An 18,740-nucleotide genomic window follows, 5' to 3' on the forward strand; every position below is an offset into this window, starting at 1 on the left:
TATTACAAATAGTCATTTCTCAAATAAATGCTTGTGTATTATCTTTTCATAATTTGTCTTTTCTTACATAAATGTTTATGTATTATGAACAAAAATTTCTTACGTAAAAATTTGTGTATTATGAACTAATGCATTTTGTCTTTTCTTACATAAATGCTTATGTATTATGAACCAATACATCTTTTCACATTTTGTCTTTTCTTACATAAATGCTTATGTATTATGAACCAATACATCTTTTCACATTTTGTCTTTTCTTACATAAATGCTTATGTATTATGAACCAAAATTTTTTACGTAAATGTTTGTGTATTATGAATTAATTCATTTTGTCTTTTTCTTTCATATTTGAAATCATTAGCTTTTATATCTTTTCAAGTTGTCTTTTTCATAAATGCATGTTAGAAGGTATAATTAATGCTTTTGAAATCATGAGATATTATATCTTGTCAATATGTCTTTTTCATAAATGCTTGTAGGAAGTACAATGATTTGTTTCAAAAAGGTGTTTTTTAAATGCTACAATATACATAACGTATCCTTTTATGAAAGCTTAACTTTTTGTAAATAAATGGCTTGTATGATTTCAAAGCATATAGTCTAATATGAAATATGCATGCTTCTGAAGGTTCTGTTACATATGACTCTAAAGAAGAAAAAAGTCTTCATCTTGAGGAAGCCGATCTTCTTGGATAATCTTTATGAATGTATGGCCCATCAAGCTTTTTCTTCAAAGTAGTATGATTGCATCAAATAGTTGCACTTGATCAAGTTGTCTTCACTCTTCTTAAGTGAAATAACCTTGCATCAAATACTCGTTAAATACATAGCACATCATATCCAGTCATAATATAACATATTCAGTTTCACATATGAAAGCATATCATATTTATCATATCTCATGAAAGCATATCATGTATTTATCATGTATCATATATATGCATCATGAAAGCATATCATATTTATCATGTATCATCAAAACATAGTTTCTCAACAATATCGTCCACATATATTTGAATAATTAGGGTATGATTATTCACTATTTTCATAAATAAAGTAGAGTCTGTTTTGCCTACAGAAAAACTAGTTTTTAATAAAAAGGTTTTAAGTCTATCATACCAAGCACGAGGTGCTTGTTTTAATCCATACAAAGCACGTTTGAGTTTGAAAACATGATCTGGATATTGTTCATTTTCAAATCTTGGAGGTTGTTTTACATAAACTTCTTCATTTATAAAACCATTTAAAAAGGCACTTTTAACATCCATTTGATATAATTTGAAATCCATATAGCTTGCATATGCTAAAAACATTATAATAGATTCAAGTCTAGCAACAGGAGCAAATGTTTCATCAAAATCAATACCTTCCTCCTGGTTGTATCCTTGAGCTACTAGTCTTGCTTTGTTTCTTATAACATTACATGTTTCATCTAGCTTGTTTCTAAAGATCCATCTTGTCCCAATGATCGGATGATCCTTTGGTCTTGTTACAAGATCCCAAACTTCATTCCTTTGAAATTGATTCAGTTTTTCAGTCATGGCTAGCATCCAGAACTCATCGATAATGGCTTCATCAATCTTCTTTGGTTCAAGTTGAGAAATAAATGCCATATTTGCAATCCGTTCTAGCTGAGATCTAGTTTGAACCCCCTTTGTCAGTTCTCCCAAAATCTGCTTTTGAGGATGATCTTTGATATCGACAAATGTTCTTTGATGATCATCTTCGTTAGACTTAGCTGTGTTATCTAAAAATAAATCTGTACTTTCAACATCATCATCATTAGTTTGCTTATGAACAGATTGATCAATAGATACACAGAAACTAACATGCATAGATTCTTCAATAGACTTAGAACTCTTATTGAAAACCATGTACGCTTTACTATGACTTGAATATCCTAAAAATATGCCTTTAATAGATTTAGCATCAAATTTATCTAGGCTATCTTGTGTGTTTAGGATAAAGCATTTACAACCAAAGACTTTGAAATAGTCTATTCTTGGAGTTCTGTCATAGAATAGTTCATAGGGAGTTTTATTTAATAAGGGTCTAATGAGAACTCTATTTGTTATGTAGCATGCAGTATTAACAGCTTCTGCCCAAAAAGATTTAGCAAGATTATTGTGTTGGAGCATAGTTCTAGCAGATTCCTGAAGGGTTCTATTCTTTCTTTCTACTACACCATTTTGAGGTGCAGCTCTAGGAAAGGCAAAGTTATGAGAAATACCATGCAAGTTACAAAAATTTTCAAAAAGTTCATTTTCGAATTCTCCTCCATGGTCACTACGGATTTTAACAATAGAACAAGATTTTTCATTTTGTAATTTTTTACATAAAATTTCAAATTGACAAAACGTATCACTTTTGTTTTTCAAAAATATTACCCAAGCAAATCTTGAGTAGTCATCTACAATGACAAAAACATATTTATTGTGATTATGACTAGCTACTCTAGAAGGACTAAAGAGATCCAGGTGGAGAAGCTCTAGAGGTCTTTTGCTTGAAATGATATTTTTTTATTTAAAAGATGATTTGGACAGTTTTCCTAATTGACATGCATCACAAAAATAATCCTTTTTAAAAGATATTTTGGGTAACCCACGTACTAACTTGTCTTTAGCTAATTTAGACATGTACTTAGAATTGACATGACCCATTCTCAATTGCCATAGATGTTGAGAGTCATTATTAGTTATGAGGCAATGTTCTGTGATGTTTTCTAGGTATAGTTCATATATATTATTTTTTCTTATACCTTTTAAGATAATATTTTCGTTGGTGTCTGCTATAAGACAAACATTATGATTAAAGCTAACATTATAACCTGTATCACACATTTGACTAATACTTAGAAGGTTATGTTTTAAGCCTTTAACCAGGAGAACGTCTTTGATAAGAGGTTTATCTATATTTCCAATATTACCAATACCTTTTATCAAACCTTTGTTGTTATCTTCAAAGGTGACGGTTCCTCCTTCTTTTTTATGAAGAACAACAAAGAGATCTGAATGTCTAGTCATGTGTTTTGAACATCCACTATCTAGAATCCATCTATTCTTCTTGTTTGGAGCCTACAAATCATTAAGTAAAATTTCTTTTTGGTACCCAATCGGGTCCCTTTTTGTTAGACTTTGGAACCCATATCCATTTGGATTTGGGTTTGTCTACAGCCTTAGAGGAGTTCAAAAAATTGAAATTATAATACTCCTTATTTGGTTCAGAAGAACTTTTCACAAAAGTGGTCTTTTGATTCATACAAGAAGGCTTGTTGAAATGAGAGTAGCCAATACCATTCTTGTAGAAAGAGACTTTTTGAGAGGATAGGAGTTTATCCAAGTTCTCTTTTCCTTTAGTAAACTTGAAAACCGTTTTCATATGGTTCTCAGTTTTATTTTTTAATTCTGAAATTTCTACTTGCAGATTTTTAGTCTTGAAGCTAGTAGACGAGATTTCAGAAGTAATAAGAAGATTTTTCTTTTGTAACTCAGAATTTTCAATACTGAGTTTTTCATTTTTCAAAAGGAGCTCTAGATTCTCAGATTTTAACTGTTTATTTTTTAGAATCGTTTTCCTTGATTCTTCAAAAAGTTCCTGAAAAGCATTTTGAAGATCTTCAAAGGAGAAATCAAGAGATTCACTTACAGAGCTTTCTGCCATGAAGCACATGTTGGCGGTTTCTGCTTCATCATCATTTGACTCTTCACTGGTGGATGGTTCTGAATCATCCCATTGAGCATGCAGAGCCTTTTTCTTGAAGAACCTTTTCTTTGGTTCCTCAGTCTTGGATTTTCTTTTGAGAAGAGGACAGTCACGTCTCAGGTGACCTGGCTTATTACACTGGTAGCACATAGAATCTTCTTTTGGGTCTTTTCTTTCATTGTGCTTATTTGGAAGCCGGTTCCTTCTCATAAAGTGCTGAAATTTTCTGGTGAGTAGCGCAATCTCGGTTTCTTTTTCTGAGTCATCATCCTCAGAAAGGGCTGGGAAGGCTAGAGTTTTCTTCAAAGGTTGTTCTTCTTCCCTTCTTTCCTTCATGTGGACTTCATATGCTATAAGATTTCCTATTAGATCGTCTAGGGAAAGTTTGGATAAATCTTGAGCTTCTTCAATAGCAGTAGTCTTTTTCTCCCAATCAGTTGTGAGACATCTCAAGATTTTCTTCACATTTTCTGTTTGAGAGTGGGTTACACCTAGAGATTTCAGATCGTTGGTGATGTTGGTGAATCTGGTGAACATCTCTGTGATGGGTTCATCTTTGTTCATTTTGAACAACTCATATTTTTTGACAAGAGATGAGATTTTGGCTTCTTTCACTTTGTTGGTTCCTTCATGAATAACCTCCAAAGAATGCCAAATATCATATGTAGATTCACATATAGATATTCTATTGAATTCATTCTGATCGATGGCACAATATAAGGCATTCATAGCCTTTGCATTTAGGTTTGCCATTTTCTTTTTTTCATCAGACCATAAGTTATAGTCTGCGGAAGGAGATGTGTATGGATGCTCAACAATTTTCCATACAGCAAAATCTATGGATTTGAGAAATATAGTCATTATGCACTTCCAGTATCCATAGTTGGAGCCGTTGAAGAAAGGAGGACGAGATGCGTGTTGACCTTTAATATCACGAGCATAAAAGGTAGATGCCATATGTGCTGGAAGACTTGTTATGTCGAAACCAGCAAACCTGCTTTGATACCAAATGAAATTCCACTAGAGGGGGGGTGAATAGTGAAATACGATGCAAGTTGATATAATAAAAAATAAAGCAATAAGACACAACACAATAAACACAGGATTTATACTGGTTCGGTCAAAACCCTGACCTACATCCAGTCCCCAAGCAAACCACTTGAGCTTTCCACTATAACATCCGAGTCACCAGATAAATAGTACAACACCCTCTTCCTCAGAGGTCTTCATCTCTCAACAGAGAAGGGGCACACCCTCTTCCACAGAGGTCTTCTTCTCTCAACAGAGAAGGACAACACCCTCTTTCACAAAGGTCTTCTTCTCTCAACAGAGAAGGGCAACACCCTCTTTCACAGAGGTTTACTTCTTTCAACAAAAAAGGATTACAGTGAATAACAGAAAGTTACAATACTTCCTATAGAACCTTCAGGATGATATGAATGCACAAATGAAGGATTCTCAGAATGTTCTGTTTGTCACTCAGAAGATACTCTTTGTCAAAGAGTTATTTTTGACTTTTTCTCTTTCTTTTTCTCTTTCTTTTTCTAGGCTCTCTTTCAAATATCGAATAGGTATTTTTCTCGTTGTAAGCTCACTTGTCTATTCCATTCCCTTCTGTTTTGAATATTTCATTTGAGTGTGTTTTTATAGCTTAAAAAAATAGTCGTTGGCTTTTTGAAATCGTAGCCTTTTTGAGATGTGAAATGTCATGTCATTTCAAAAAACATCTTTAGAGAAATTCGAGAAAGTCTTCTTTCCATAAAAGTAAAATATAGGGTACACTAGTCGTTGTAATATTTTAGGTAATACATATTTTATGTAAAAAGTCTGTTTCTTACAATAGTACATTGAACGTTGGATTGTAGGTTGTCATGTGGTTTTGTCTTTATCCTAATTAATGATTTGTGAAACATAGGTACTTCTTTACTTTAAATGAGTGTAAGTACAATAAATGCTTTGAGATATTTATTTGTACATAGTCATATCAAGTGTTTTCTTTATGTTGTGTTTTTCAAAGTCTACAGAGAGAATGAAAACTACAAGTAAGTCGACATTCTTGAGAAGGATATTTAACAAGAATTCTTTACAGAAGGTATTTAATGCTTATACAAAGAGAATGATGACTTTAAGTAAGTCGACATTCTATGAGTTTGTAAAAAGGTAACTAGAGTCTTTTCAAAACATATTATATTTGTTTTCTTTGTGTAGCCGATTTCATGTTTTGTCTTTTTCCTATATTTGAAATCATTTCTTTAAAGAAGGTAACAAGAGTCTTTTCAAAACATATTATATTTGTTTTCTTTGTGTAGCCGATTTCATGTTTTGTTTTTTTCCTATATTTGAAATCATTTCTTTAAAGAAGGTAACTAGAGTCTTTTTAAAACATATTATATTTGTTTTCTTTGTAGAATTTGAAAATTTAATTTTGAAAGAAATCTATATTGTTTTTCTCTAGAAAATATTTTCAAAACGAAACGAGCTGTTTTTGGCAGTTTTTTAAATGAGCTCGGATTTTGAAGTTCAATAGCTCATTACGAAGCAAATCCAGTGTAAAATTTGAAAATTTAATTTTGAAAGAAATCCAGATTATTTTTCTCGAGAAAAATATTTTCAAAACAAAACGAGCTATTTTTGGCAGTTTTTGAAACGAGCTCAGATTTTGAAGTTCAATAGCTCATTGCGAAGCAAATCCAGTGTAAAACTTGAAAATTTAATTTTGAAAGAAATCTAGATTGTTTTTCTTAAGAAAATATTTCCTAAATTTAGACTCCCAGGGTAGAAATGTCAATTTTGAAAAACCTGGGGTTTGAAATTGATTTCTGAAAGCTTTTGAAACTTGATCTGGATTGAAATTTATAAAACTGGAGTTCTGGACTTCGAAAATGAAATGAAATGTGATGAAATGTTATGAAATGCTGAGAAATGATATGAAATGCTATGCGAAATGCTAACCTTGAATAAAGAATTTTGGATGTCAGACCCCGATTGACACTTGTATCAGTTTAAAAAGCATTTAAATTGATAAAATTTGCAAAATAGCTCAAGAAATGGTTTTCGGGACTCTAATGGGTCAAAGTGACACTGAAAATTGGGGTTCGATCTGGATGGAACTGAAATGAGCTGGATTGAGCTGGGTTTTAGAGTTTCAGAACTCAAATGAACTGACAAGGAACTGACTCAACTGACCTTTCCGACTGAATTTTCAAGAAAAGCTGCCATTTTTAGAGAAATGGTACGGAAAGGTCACTAGGGTGAAGTGAATTACAAACTTGAGCTGGCTTTGAGCTAAAAAAAAGGTCAATAATACTGACATGAACTAAAATTGAAGCTCGAACACTAGCTCAATTGGCTGAACTCAGCTCAATTTCAGCTGAAAGAGCTGAAATGAACTAAAATGGGCTCCTAGACACTTGGAAATGGTTTTGAACTGAAACTGGAGTGCTTGAACTTCTGGGGAGCTCAAGTTAGACTCTGGGGAGAATGACTGACTCAGAGATAATTGGCTTGGATTTGAGCAAGAAATGAGCTCATTTCTGAAGAAATGATCCCATTTTGGCAGGAATGATCAGAAATGAAAATGACTTTCTCACTGTGAGCTCAAATGAATTTGAAATGACTGATATTCTAAATGTTCTGAACTAACCAATGAGTTTAGTTGACTCCGACTGACTGAGGTTCGGGATGACCTAGGGGTAAAATGGTAATTTTCCTAATGAAAATGGGTAAAATGGTAATTTTCTGAAACTAACTCAGGGTTTGACTCCTACACTGACCTAACAGGGTTGGCACTGCACGAAGAGGGTTATTTGAGAATGAATGATGAAAATTTGGGGTGTTTACAGATGCCCCTCTTTGCTACTAAGCCGGCTTGAAGACGAGTTTAGTGCCAAAGAAAAACACACCAAATTTGGGCTATAGAAATGCCCCAGTTTGAAGGATCTGACTGGGTATGAAGAAATCAGCCCTGATGAAAATGGTAGATATGAAATGGAGAATAAAGGAAAAAAATTTACTTCAAAAGAAGTATGATTCAGGTTTTGCCCTTAACCTGGATGGGACAGAAAATACCTCGTGTAGAAACGAAGCTCAAGTTTAACCCTTAACCTGACCGGGAAACAAAATACCTCCTCAGAGGAAGCTCAGGTTTGTACCCTTATCCTGATTGGGCGAAAAATGAAATACCTCAGCAAAGGAGGCTCAGGTTTGTACCCTTATCCTGATTGGGCGTAAAATGAATGGAATCCCCGAAGGAAGAAACCATTATGGAACCTTCGGATTTCCGCACAATGAATCCGATAGAGGTTTTGCAAAAGGATGAAATTGGGGTCCCTAAAGCTTGAAAAGGGGTTTGATTTTGGGCGTCTCATTGCTGAGACTAAATAACTTTTGAAATTGGTGACCTTTTGCGAGAAAATGATTGGTGGCTTAACCTCAAGCCGAAATTGGACTGTCTATGGTGGGACAGTGGGGACACAGGGAAGTGTGCGAATCTGAGAGCCCAGGCGCTCAGATTATACCAACAGAAGGGAAGGAATCTTGAAAACTCCCATTATCAAGTCCTAAAAGGGATAATAACTGATGCCAGGATGCGCCAAAGATGAACCTCAAACTCGCGTTTCACGCCAGGATAGCTAGAAAATATTGTCAAAATGTTGAAAATTATTGTTGATTCAAAATGACTGAAAGTGATGCACATTGTTTTGAAAATATTTCCTCTTTTCTACCTGAAGTATTACCTCCGACTGAGCTTAACATTCGTAGAATCAGGATTCGAATTCAAATTTCTTGCAACTGACTTTCTTTCAAGGAGGCTATCAATTTCCTTGATATGAACAAAAATGAGAGTATTCTTGATATTGTGAAAGCAATTGGTGAAAAAAATATTGATAATAGAATTTCATAAATTTTAAAGAAGATTCTTGACAGATTCGGCAGTCTGATATCCTGGGATTCTTTTCTCATGATGATCTTTCTGCCCACTTTTTTTTTTCTTTTTTTTGGCAGAATTAAAGCTCTCTTAGGCTTTTGGGAATTTTATTACATCATCCTTCATTTTGGAGATGTCCTGACTTTTCTCTCTTTCTTTTTTAGAAGGGTACGTCACAAACTCCTTCATCTTGAAGATGTTCTGATCCTTCTTTTCTCTCATGGATTATATCGATGGCTATTGGCTCATTGGTTGAAAATCTCTTGATGATAGCGGAAATTAAATATCCTTTAGGGTTTGTCGGGAGGCGCATCGCAGTCGCCTTCATCTTGACGATGCTCTGAACTTTCCCTGGAAGAATCCGTCATAAACTCCGTCATCTTGGAGATGATTCAAATCTTCTTTGGCCCTGGGGGTCTACTCGCATAATTTGTCTTCATCTTGACGACAATAGAGAGATCTTTTTTGCAGATATTTAAATGCAGCTTATATGAAAATTGAATGGATTTTTCTGTGTCACCCAGGATATTTAAGCTGCCTTATTTCCCAAGATTGATCTTTAAAAATGTGCCATTAACTGCGATCAATACCGATCACTTATGGCTTAGCAACAATATTGAATTTCCTTTGCTGGCCATATCGGGGATTTATTCTTCATCCTTTTGGTTGGCCAATAGAAAGAATTTGAATTTTGAATCCTTCTTCGCGAAAGCTTTGTCCTTTCGGAAGTAATACTGAAGGTATTCTGAAGTAATATTTTTGTGCAATAAAAATTTTGAAATCAACAAATATTTAATGACAAATTGGCAAAATGTTCTTGAAATCCTTTGTGGAAGCGAGCATTTGAAGCACAACGCAACGCATCTATGACAAAAAAATTCTTCTCCTTTCCCCAAAAGAGAAGATTCAGAAATTGGAAATAGGAATTACTCCTCTCTTCCCTGAAGAGGAGGTGTTTGCAAAATGAACTTTCGAAGAGAAATTAAGCTTTCGTCAAAACTTCCTAACATTAGGCTTCTCTTATGGAAAGGGGGGCGGTAATGGTGAGGTCGGTGAATTGGTCATAAAGGAACGAGTCCATCACACTCTCCCTAAAAAGAGGGTCCTTCATGATGAAATGGCCTAGTATGAAATTGTGGTCACAAGGAAAGCGAATTTCCGTCGAAGATCTCCCTGAACTAAGGGTTCCTTGTATGAAATTGGAATTTTGTTTTGCAAACGGTTCACAAAGACACGAGTCCCTTCAAACTCTCCCTGAAAAGGGGCTAGGTGAACAAAGGATAGCATGCGAAAAGAATGAGCTCCCTCGAACTCTCCCTGTAAAAAGGGTCTCTCGCAAGAGGAAATGATTCGAATTGGTATTGGATGACCAAAAGGTCAAAATTGGAAATTTGAAATTTTGAAATTTTGAAATTTGAAATTTGATATTTGAAATTGGAAATTTGGAATTTGAAAATTGATATTTGGAAATTGGAAATTGGAAATTGGAAATTGGAAATTGATGGACCCGAAGGTCGAAATTGGAAATTGATGGACCCGAAGATCGAAATTGGAAATTGGAATTTTGAAAATTGGAAATTTGAAATTGGAAATTGGAAATTTGAAATTGATTGACCCAAAGGTCGCTATTGAAAATTTAGAAATTGATTGACCCAAAGGTCGAAATTGAAAATTTGGAAATTGGTTGACCTAGAGGTCGAAATTGGTTGACCTGGAAGTCAAAATTGGAAATTGGTTTACTGGGAACAATATGGGTTCACTAGGAATTCAGCCTAAGAATGACATTGGTTCTATTGAGAACGACATTGGTTCACTGGGAACGACATGGGTTCAATAGGGATTCAGCCTAAGAACTATCAATTCCATAGGAATTTAACCTAGGGATCACATTGGTTCAGCAGAAGTTCAACCAACGAACTATCAATTCCATAGGGATTTAACCTAAGGATCATAGTTTAAGAAGAAAGGATTCAACTTGTGAGCTTTGAATGGACCAGGTGCTAAACTGGGTTTTGAGGGAAGATTCGAATCGGAATTCAAATCTTCAAGGAAAAACTAAATGAATTGGGTTTTGAAAAAAAATTCAAGTCGGAACTTGGATCTTCTAGACCAATTACTAAATTGTAGAAAAGTTTGAGTAGGAGTTCAAACCTTTAAAGGAAAGCTAAGCAAATTGAATTTGGAAGAAAATTCGAGTCGGAACTCTAACTCTCTAGACAGATTCTAGGCAATTGAATTGGGTTTGGAAGAAAATTTGAGTCGAAACTCTAATCTTCTAGACTAATTCTAGGAAAAGAAAACTCGGGTCGGAACTCGAATCTTCGAAGGAAAACTAGATCCATTGGAAGGAAAGAAAATTCGAGTCGGAACTCGAATCCTGAAGGAAAACTAGACCGGTTAGAAGGAAAGGAAATTTGAGTCGGAACTCGAATCCCGAAGGAAAACTAGACTAATTAGAAGGAAAGAAAATTCGAGTCGGAACTCGAATCCCAAAGGAAAACTAGACCGGTTAGAAGGAAAGAAAATTCGAGTCGGAACTCAAATCCCAAAGGAAAACTAGACTAATTAGAAGGAAAGAAAATTCGAGTCGAAACTCGAATCCCGAAGGAAAACTAGATTAATTAGAAGGAAAGAAAATTCGAGTCGGAACTCTAATCTTCGAAGGAAAACTAGACTAACCTAGATTAGATTTGAAAACATTAACCAGTAAACCGGATTTAGAAAGTTTGACCAATAAAAATTGGATTTTGAAAGTACGACCAATAACAATTGGATTTTGAAAGATGTACCAATGTGAATACTGGATTTTGGAAATGAACCAGTATAAGTACTGGATTTTGAAAATGGATTAGTACGAATACTGTTTTGGGAAGAATTACCAGTACGAACACTTGGATTTTGAAGAATTACCAGTACAAACATTGGATTTCGAAATTTTACCAACACTGGATTTAGAAAATTTACCAATACGGACACTGGATTTAGAAAATTTTACCAGCACGAACACTGGATTTAGAAAATTTACCAGCATGAACACTGGCTTTTGAAAATGTTACCAGCACGAACAGTGGATTTGTGAAAATTTATCACCACGAACACTGGATTTAGAAAATTTTACCAGTACGAACACTGGTTTTTGAAAATCTTACCAGCACGAAGACTGGATTTTTGAAAATTTACCCAACTGAGTCTGATGAGAGATTTTCAGTCTTCATCCTCACGATGACTTAAACAGCTGTCGGGGTCTCAGGATTTATCCCTTATCCTGAATGGGTAGTTCAGGTTTATCCCTTAACCTGAAGGGGAAATGAATTTGATGCAAATGGATGCAAATGAATGCGAATGAATGCATGCAATTGCAAATGTATGCAAAATGATGTAAATGAATGCACATGCATGCAAAATGAGAGATTTGTTTGATCTTGCCTGCATACAGGATGTTTTGAAAATAATTTTCAAAATAATGCCCCAGTGTAACTGAGAAAGAAGAATTTGACCATTATTGAAGAAAATATATTGAGGAATTACAAAAGATGAAATAGAAGATTTAAGTATAGAAATTTTTTAAATGTTGAGCATTGATGGGGTCTGATAATTCCACACCATCAGCATTGATGAGCAGATATGAATTATGAGGTAATGCTTCCTCGACAACATAGGGCCTTTCTCAATTCGGTGACCATTTGCCACTTGGGCGGCGCTTGAGATAAGCCATGGATCTAAGTACTAGATCATTGACTCAGAATTTCCTTTCAATGACAAATTTTGCATATTGTCTGACTATCCTCTGACGATATGATTGAGCGTGCTCTGCTGCTCTGAGTCTTCTTTCATTGAGCAAATCAAGTTGCACTAGCCGTTGTTGCTGATACTGATCAAGAGGTAATTCTAGAAGTGATGCAAATTTCAGAGCAGGTTTCTGAACATGTAGAGGCAGTACTACTTAAGTTCCGTAGACAAGTTCTGACGGAGTAGCATTGGTTGGAGTTCGAATGGTGGTTCTGTATGCCCACAACGCATCATGGATCTTATCATGCCAATCACGGCCTGTTTCCAAAGTTCGTTCCAGGATTCAAATCAAAATCTTATTGGTGGCCTCTGCTTGGCCATTCTCTTGAGGATAATAAGTAGCGGAGAAATGATGATGGATTTTGAACTTCGAACAAAAAGTCCTCATTCTCTCATTCTTGAAATGACTGTCATTATCTGACACAATATCATGTGGTATGCCGAAACGACATAGGATATTCTTGTGGATGAACGAGACCACGTGTCGACCTTCTATTGTGCGTAGAGTGACTACTTCTACCCATTTAGTAAAATATTCTGTTGCGGCAAGAAAATATTTGTGGCCATTTGAAGCAGAAGGGGTAATGAGGCCTACAACATCAAAAGCCCACATAGAAAATGACCATGGCGAAGCAACAGATTGCAAATATGTCGTCGGCGCATGAATAGAAGGTGCATGCATCTGGCATTGAGCGCACTTCTTCACAAAATGTTAGCAAGCTTGTTGCATAGTTCTCCAGTAATATCCTGCTCGGATGATTTGCTTGATAAGATTTTGGTAGCCGACGTGACCACCGCAAATGCCTTAGTGTACTTTCCACATGACTTCTTTGGCTTCATCTTCGTCTAGGCATCTGGAATATTCAGAACTGAATCCACGATGATAGAGGACATCAGAGAGAATAAAATATCGAGCAGACACGCGCCGAATCACTTGTTGCTCTTGCCAATGATATTCTAAGAGAAGGAGACATATGTCTTCTCCTTGATGGGAGCCCTTCTGAGACTGTCTTCAGCTTGCTCAGACATAATCCTAATCATCATTTTCTTGAACATCTGATATGTAGCAGGATCAATGTCATCCCTATCATTCAGACTCTGTCTTTTGGCAGATCTTGGAGAATCCATTTCTTCTTGCCTGCTTCTAAAATCACTAATGCACTGACACAGTAGTGTCTTCTTGCTTGATCTGACCTGAACCACTTGGAAATACCGATATTCTCTGCAAAATGAGATGGATGATTATATTTCAATGATGAAGATTCAGGATAGAAATGAATATAGGAAAAATATTTGATGAGAATTTGGTAGATAATTGAAAGAACATCCCATTACTAGGGATTGGGTCGTCGCTGGAGTCACGACAATTGTGTTGCCATTCTTTGCGAGGAGAACGAACAACTGCAAATATGCCTTATCACCTAAGCAAGGTCGTCAAACCAAGAATGAAGAATTTGAAAGATTTTTATTCATTGAAGGGAAAACATGATTGCATTAATAATAAACTTGAGAAAGAGGGGGCAGACAGACAATTTGCCACCACTCTTTATGATCAGTAGAGACACGAGGACTGGAGAAAAGAGTGAGAATGATGAAAGAATCTCAGCCATATTTGGCAGAATGGTATGTTCCGGACCACTGCGCTGATACAAGGTTGAACTCTAGCATAACCCCTTATAGTAGCCGAGCTTCTACACGCTTCTGTATCTGAGAAAATTGCCTGACGCATCACTCTGGATAGTAGTAGGTACAGGAAAATGGGCCAAGTAGCTTGAACTGCTTGCCATACGCATATGTATATTTGGGAAGGCGAGCCCTTCAGTGCATATGACCATCGCATACTGAATTCTTTCTCGAGTTGTTCTGGATAATGAGCTGACTTCTGCAAATGCCCCATACTGTCGGTAGATCTCGATCAGTTTCACATAGTCATTTCCATTTTCTTCAATCAGTGGCAAAGACTTGCGTCCTGTCATGCGAGCTACAGCATCTTTAGGGTCCAGACCCTTGACATTGATCAAAAAAATTGCTGCTCCAATGGATCTTCAGGCTGACCGGCTGGCTTGGGCAATCCCATAATCTCTGAAAATTCATCCATCAACAGGGTCATCTCGCCCCATGGGAACTAGAACGTGCAAGTGCGCGAATTCCACCGCTCTGCCAGTGCATGGATCAGATTGTTGTTGACTGTCAATTTTCCCACTGCAGATGCCAGTTCTAACCCATAGTCGCTAAAATGGTCCGAAAACATACGAGAGAATTTTTTGAACCAAATGTAATACCACCGGGGGAAGAAGGGTCCGGTGCTGAGAGCTCGATGTTCGGGAAGACTTTGTCGCACCTCGTAGGAGATGTGACCCTCAGGAAAAACAGAGTAGAGTTGACTGGATGCCATTGGACTGAAGGATAGGAAAATTGGAATTTAACATTGAGAAAAATATAAGAATTTTGAAAATTACAGGCAGGATAAAATAAAAGCTGAAAATTCGAAGTCCAAAGAAACAAAAGAATGGAAAATCTCCTGGGGTTTTGAAGAAAAGGTGGATAATTTGAAAAAAATCATTCAAGGTTTTTGAGAAAAAGGAGATATTTTATAAAAGATGAAAAATGAGGTATTTTGGAAAATTGTTCGGTATTTTGGAAAAATTGGGAAAAATATGAGAAAATAAGGCGAAAATGAATATCATACATTCAATTACAAACAATTATGCACATACAGCAATCCATAAGAAGCCAACTCTAAATGCATTAATTTTGAAAGAGCTTTAGGACCCTAATCCTGATTCTAGGCTCAGATCAACTGTGTCCAATCATGCTATGCCGATATACTCAAGCCGAGGCTCGATGTACGTGGCATAAAACTCATCTCCGGGTCTAGGCTTGTGATTTCCCAATATCCTTGAGGCTCTGTCCCAAACTATGGTTCTGGAAGAGAGCCCAGCAACGTTAAGACCGGGTAGACATAGGTGGGGTGGTTTTTGAAAAATGATCACATGCAGACAAATAGAGAGCTTTAAATCCTAAAGAAATAGAATTTTGAAATATTTGAAGAAGCAAACATTGTTTTCATACAAGTCCTAGATTGAGGAGTGTTGTATTTCAGACCTAAGTCTAAGTGAGCATGCATAATTCTCCTCAATATGGTCCTACCAAACCATGCCTAGTCTACATGCAATCCATGTCAGCTGGGTTCAAGTCTAGGATCCTAGGTTCACATGATATCAGGAATTAAAGCTGACATTCCATAGAACATAATTTTGATAATTGAGTTAAGTTAAAGCACATAATTGATCAAGCAAAGACAGGTCCCATCACGGTCGCCAAACCTGTTATCATCGCAAAAAAATTTCCCCTCCCTTGCGAGAGAGAAACGAATTTCGCGAGTCAAACTCGACCAAAGTTTTGAAAATGGTTTTGAAAATTACTCGCCTCCGTTTTGAAAATTTGTGGGAAAATTCCGTGGAATGGGATCCACCTGTCGGTATGAGGTTCAACCATTCCTGGCGCCTTTACCAGGGGTAATTGAACCAAGGACCAATTATGTGCTTTAACTCGACTCAAATAGCTAAATTATGCTCTATTTTTCCTAGAATGCACAGAGAATCAGGCTCGTGCTATAAAATTTTGAAAATAATACAAGTTTGAGAAACATGATGTTTGCTTTGGAAAATTGAAATATGCTGGAAAAATGATTGGAAAAGTACTTGAAATTGGGATTCCTGGGAAAATCATTAAAGTTCATTGAAAATCAGAAATTTGCATTGGAAAGTGATTTCTCAGGAAAACTTGAACTTTGGAAAATCGATTTTGAAATTTGGAATTGCTTTTCTGAGAAAATGGATTTGAGAATTCTGAGAAAATCTAAGAAATTCATTAGAAAATGACTTTTGAAATGAAAAATGGATTCTCAGGAAAATGGGAAATCTGAGAAAATCGATCTTTTTGAAAACTTGAGACTTTGAAATTTGAGAATTTTAAAACATTGGAAAATCTTTGTTTGAACTTGGGAAATGCTTTGAAATCTCTTTTGAAAACTCAGAATTTTGAGAAAACCAGATCCTGAGAAAGACTTGGAAATTCTTGAGAAAACTGAATTTTTTTGAAATTGAAATTGGAAAATGAATTTGAGAATAATGCAATTTGAATGATATGAATGAATGAATATGAATTTGAAAAGGAAATTTCAATTGAGGAATTGGGAAGTCCTTTTAAAACTTTGGGAAATGCAGTGCATTTTGAAGTTAGCCTAAGAGTGTAGGCTGAATGTGGCTAATACGAAGATCATAAATCTTGGGTTTCTTCATATTCTGACTATGGACATAAATACGAATCCCACCGAGTTTATAAACTCCATAAGAGTTTGTGCACGTGCCATTCGTGTAAACCATAGTGAATTTGAAATAATGTGCATGAAGCATACATCATATTGAAATTTGCATAAATTAAACTATATGCAATGCAATCCTATTCTAAGCAGAAAATGTAAATTCTTATTCCAAATATTACATTGATTTTTACATTGAATTGAAATAAAAGAAATAAATACTAAATATTCTTCTTGAATGTTCTTGCAAAACTAGAAAACAAGGTTAGCACAAAAATGTAGGTTTTTCTAAATTTATCCGAAAATATGGGAAATTATCAGATTTGATTTAGATATAAACCCAAAATCATACCCCCTTTGATATAAAAATGATAAATAATGAATAAATTTTGAAAATAAACTTTAAAATTCGAAATTGGGGTCAAAATGACCAAAATACCCCTGATAACCTTGAAATCAGGGTTTTCTGAAAGAATTTTTGTAAATTTTGGAATTTTGAAAATCAAATAAAATAAATCAAACATAATATGATAAAATATGATGATATGCATGAAATTTTGGAGAATTAGAAATTGAAATTTCAAAATTTAGGTCAAAATGATCAAAATACCCCCGATAACAAGACTATAGCCTTGAAACCAGGGTTTTCTGAAATAAATTTTGCAAAAATGAAAAATGTGAAATGCAAATGACATTGAAATTAACCCTAATATAATTCTATATGCTCATGTACATGATAAAAACCTTAAAATGACGAAAATATCATAAAATATCAAATTTAACCTGATTTTCGCCTAATTTTCGCTTCTGAACTTAAAGATAAACTAACACATGGAGCAAATGAACTTGGAATTAAGATAAATTTGGCATGGACACCTAAAATATCCCTAAAAACAGAATTCAGCTCGAAAATATATATTTTTTTTTATTTTTAAATATGGAAATTCAAGTAAAAACCCTAAATTTTGTGATTTTTGCCTAAAATGTTGATTCTAAAGGGGATTTAGGATATCAAACTTTCATAAAAAATTTCCAAATTTTATGGGGTGACAGAGGACAGTAATGCAAGTATTTTTACCTTTTACACTTTCTGGTTTTGACCTATGGTCGGAGCTGTGCCACTCCGGCAAGTCGGATCGGAATCCGGTGACTCCAGTAAATGAAGGAAACAGACAGGTTTCGGTATAAAATGTAGGAAAAAAAGTAAACAAATGGGAAAATGGCTGATATTGTGGGAAAATGTCACTGACAAATAGGGGAAAAGTTTATCTTTTGACACCATTTAGATTCGGGTTACGGTTTGAAAAAAAGAACACTGTTATCAGTCACCTAAATCTCTAGAATTTCGAGATATTGAAATCTGTCAGACAGAAAATAAAATTTTGGCAAAAATACTGAAATAGTTCCCAAAATTCCCAAATTTTGAGAAATGACAGGACAACATGTTAGAAACAACTTTCATGTTGAAAGTTTTTGCATAAATGTTACATATTGGATGGACTCGATGCATTAGGGTCTGTCTATACCCTGACGAAGGAAAATCGAGATTTTCCCAGAGGTCTGAGAAATTCAATTTTTTACAAAGGTCAAAACTACTTGGAAAAACCTCAAATTTTCCAGATCCTTAGTAAATTTAATCATGAATCCACTGTGATTTTTGAAAAATTATTTGAATCTCCCACAAGGGTGATTCCAAAGATTCTTGTCTGCTAAAGTATAAATTGGAAATTCTAGGCAGGTCCAAAACCCATTGTCACCCTTTTTTTTTATGATAATAATGATTTAAAATTAGATCAAAAATTTTACAGTAACTAAAAGTCATACAGATTTAACAGTAATAAAATTCACAGAATTTAAAGACGCAAAAATTTACATGAAATAACCTATGGACTTTGTATAAGAATGAAATCTAATGAATTCTAAGTTAAATGACAATGAAACATATAAAATGAATGAAACGACTAACAAAGTGACCTAAATGCATGTTTTTAATGAAAT

Source organism: Nuphar pumila, chromosome 16 (genome assembly GCF_984573655.1).
Source record: "Nuphar pumila chromosome 16, dmNupPumi1.hap1.1, whole genome shotgun sequence".
NCBI classification, from domain to species: Eukaryota; Viridiplantae; Streptophyta; class Magnoliopsida; order Nymphaeales; family Nymphaeaceae; genus Nuphar; species Nuphar pumila.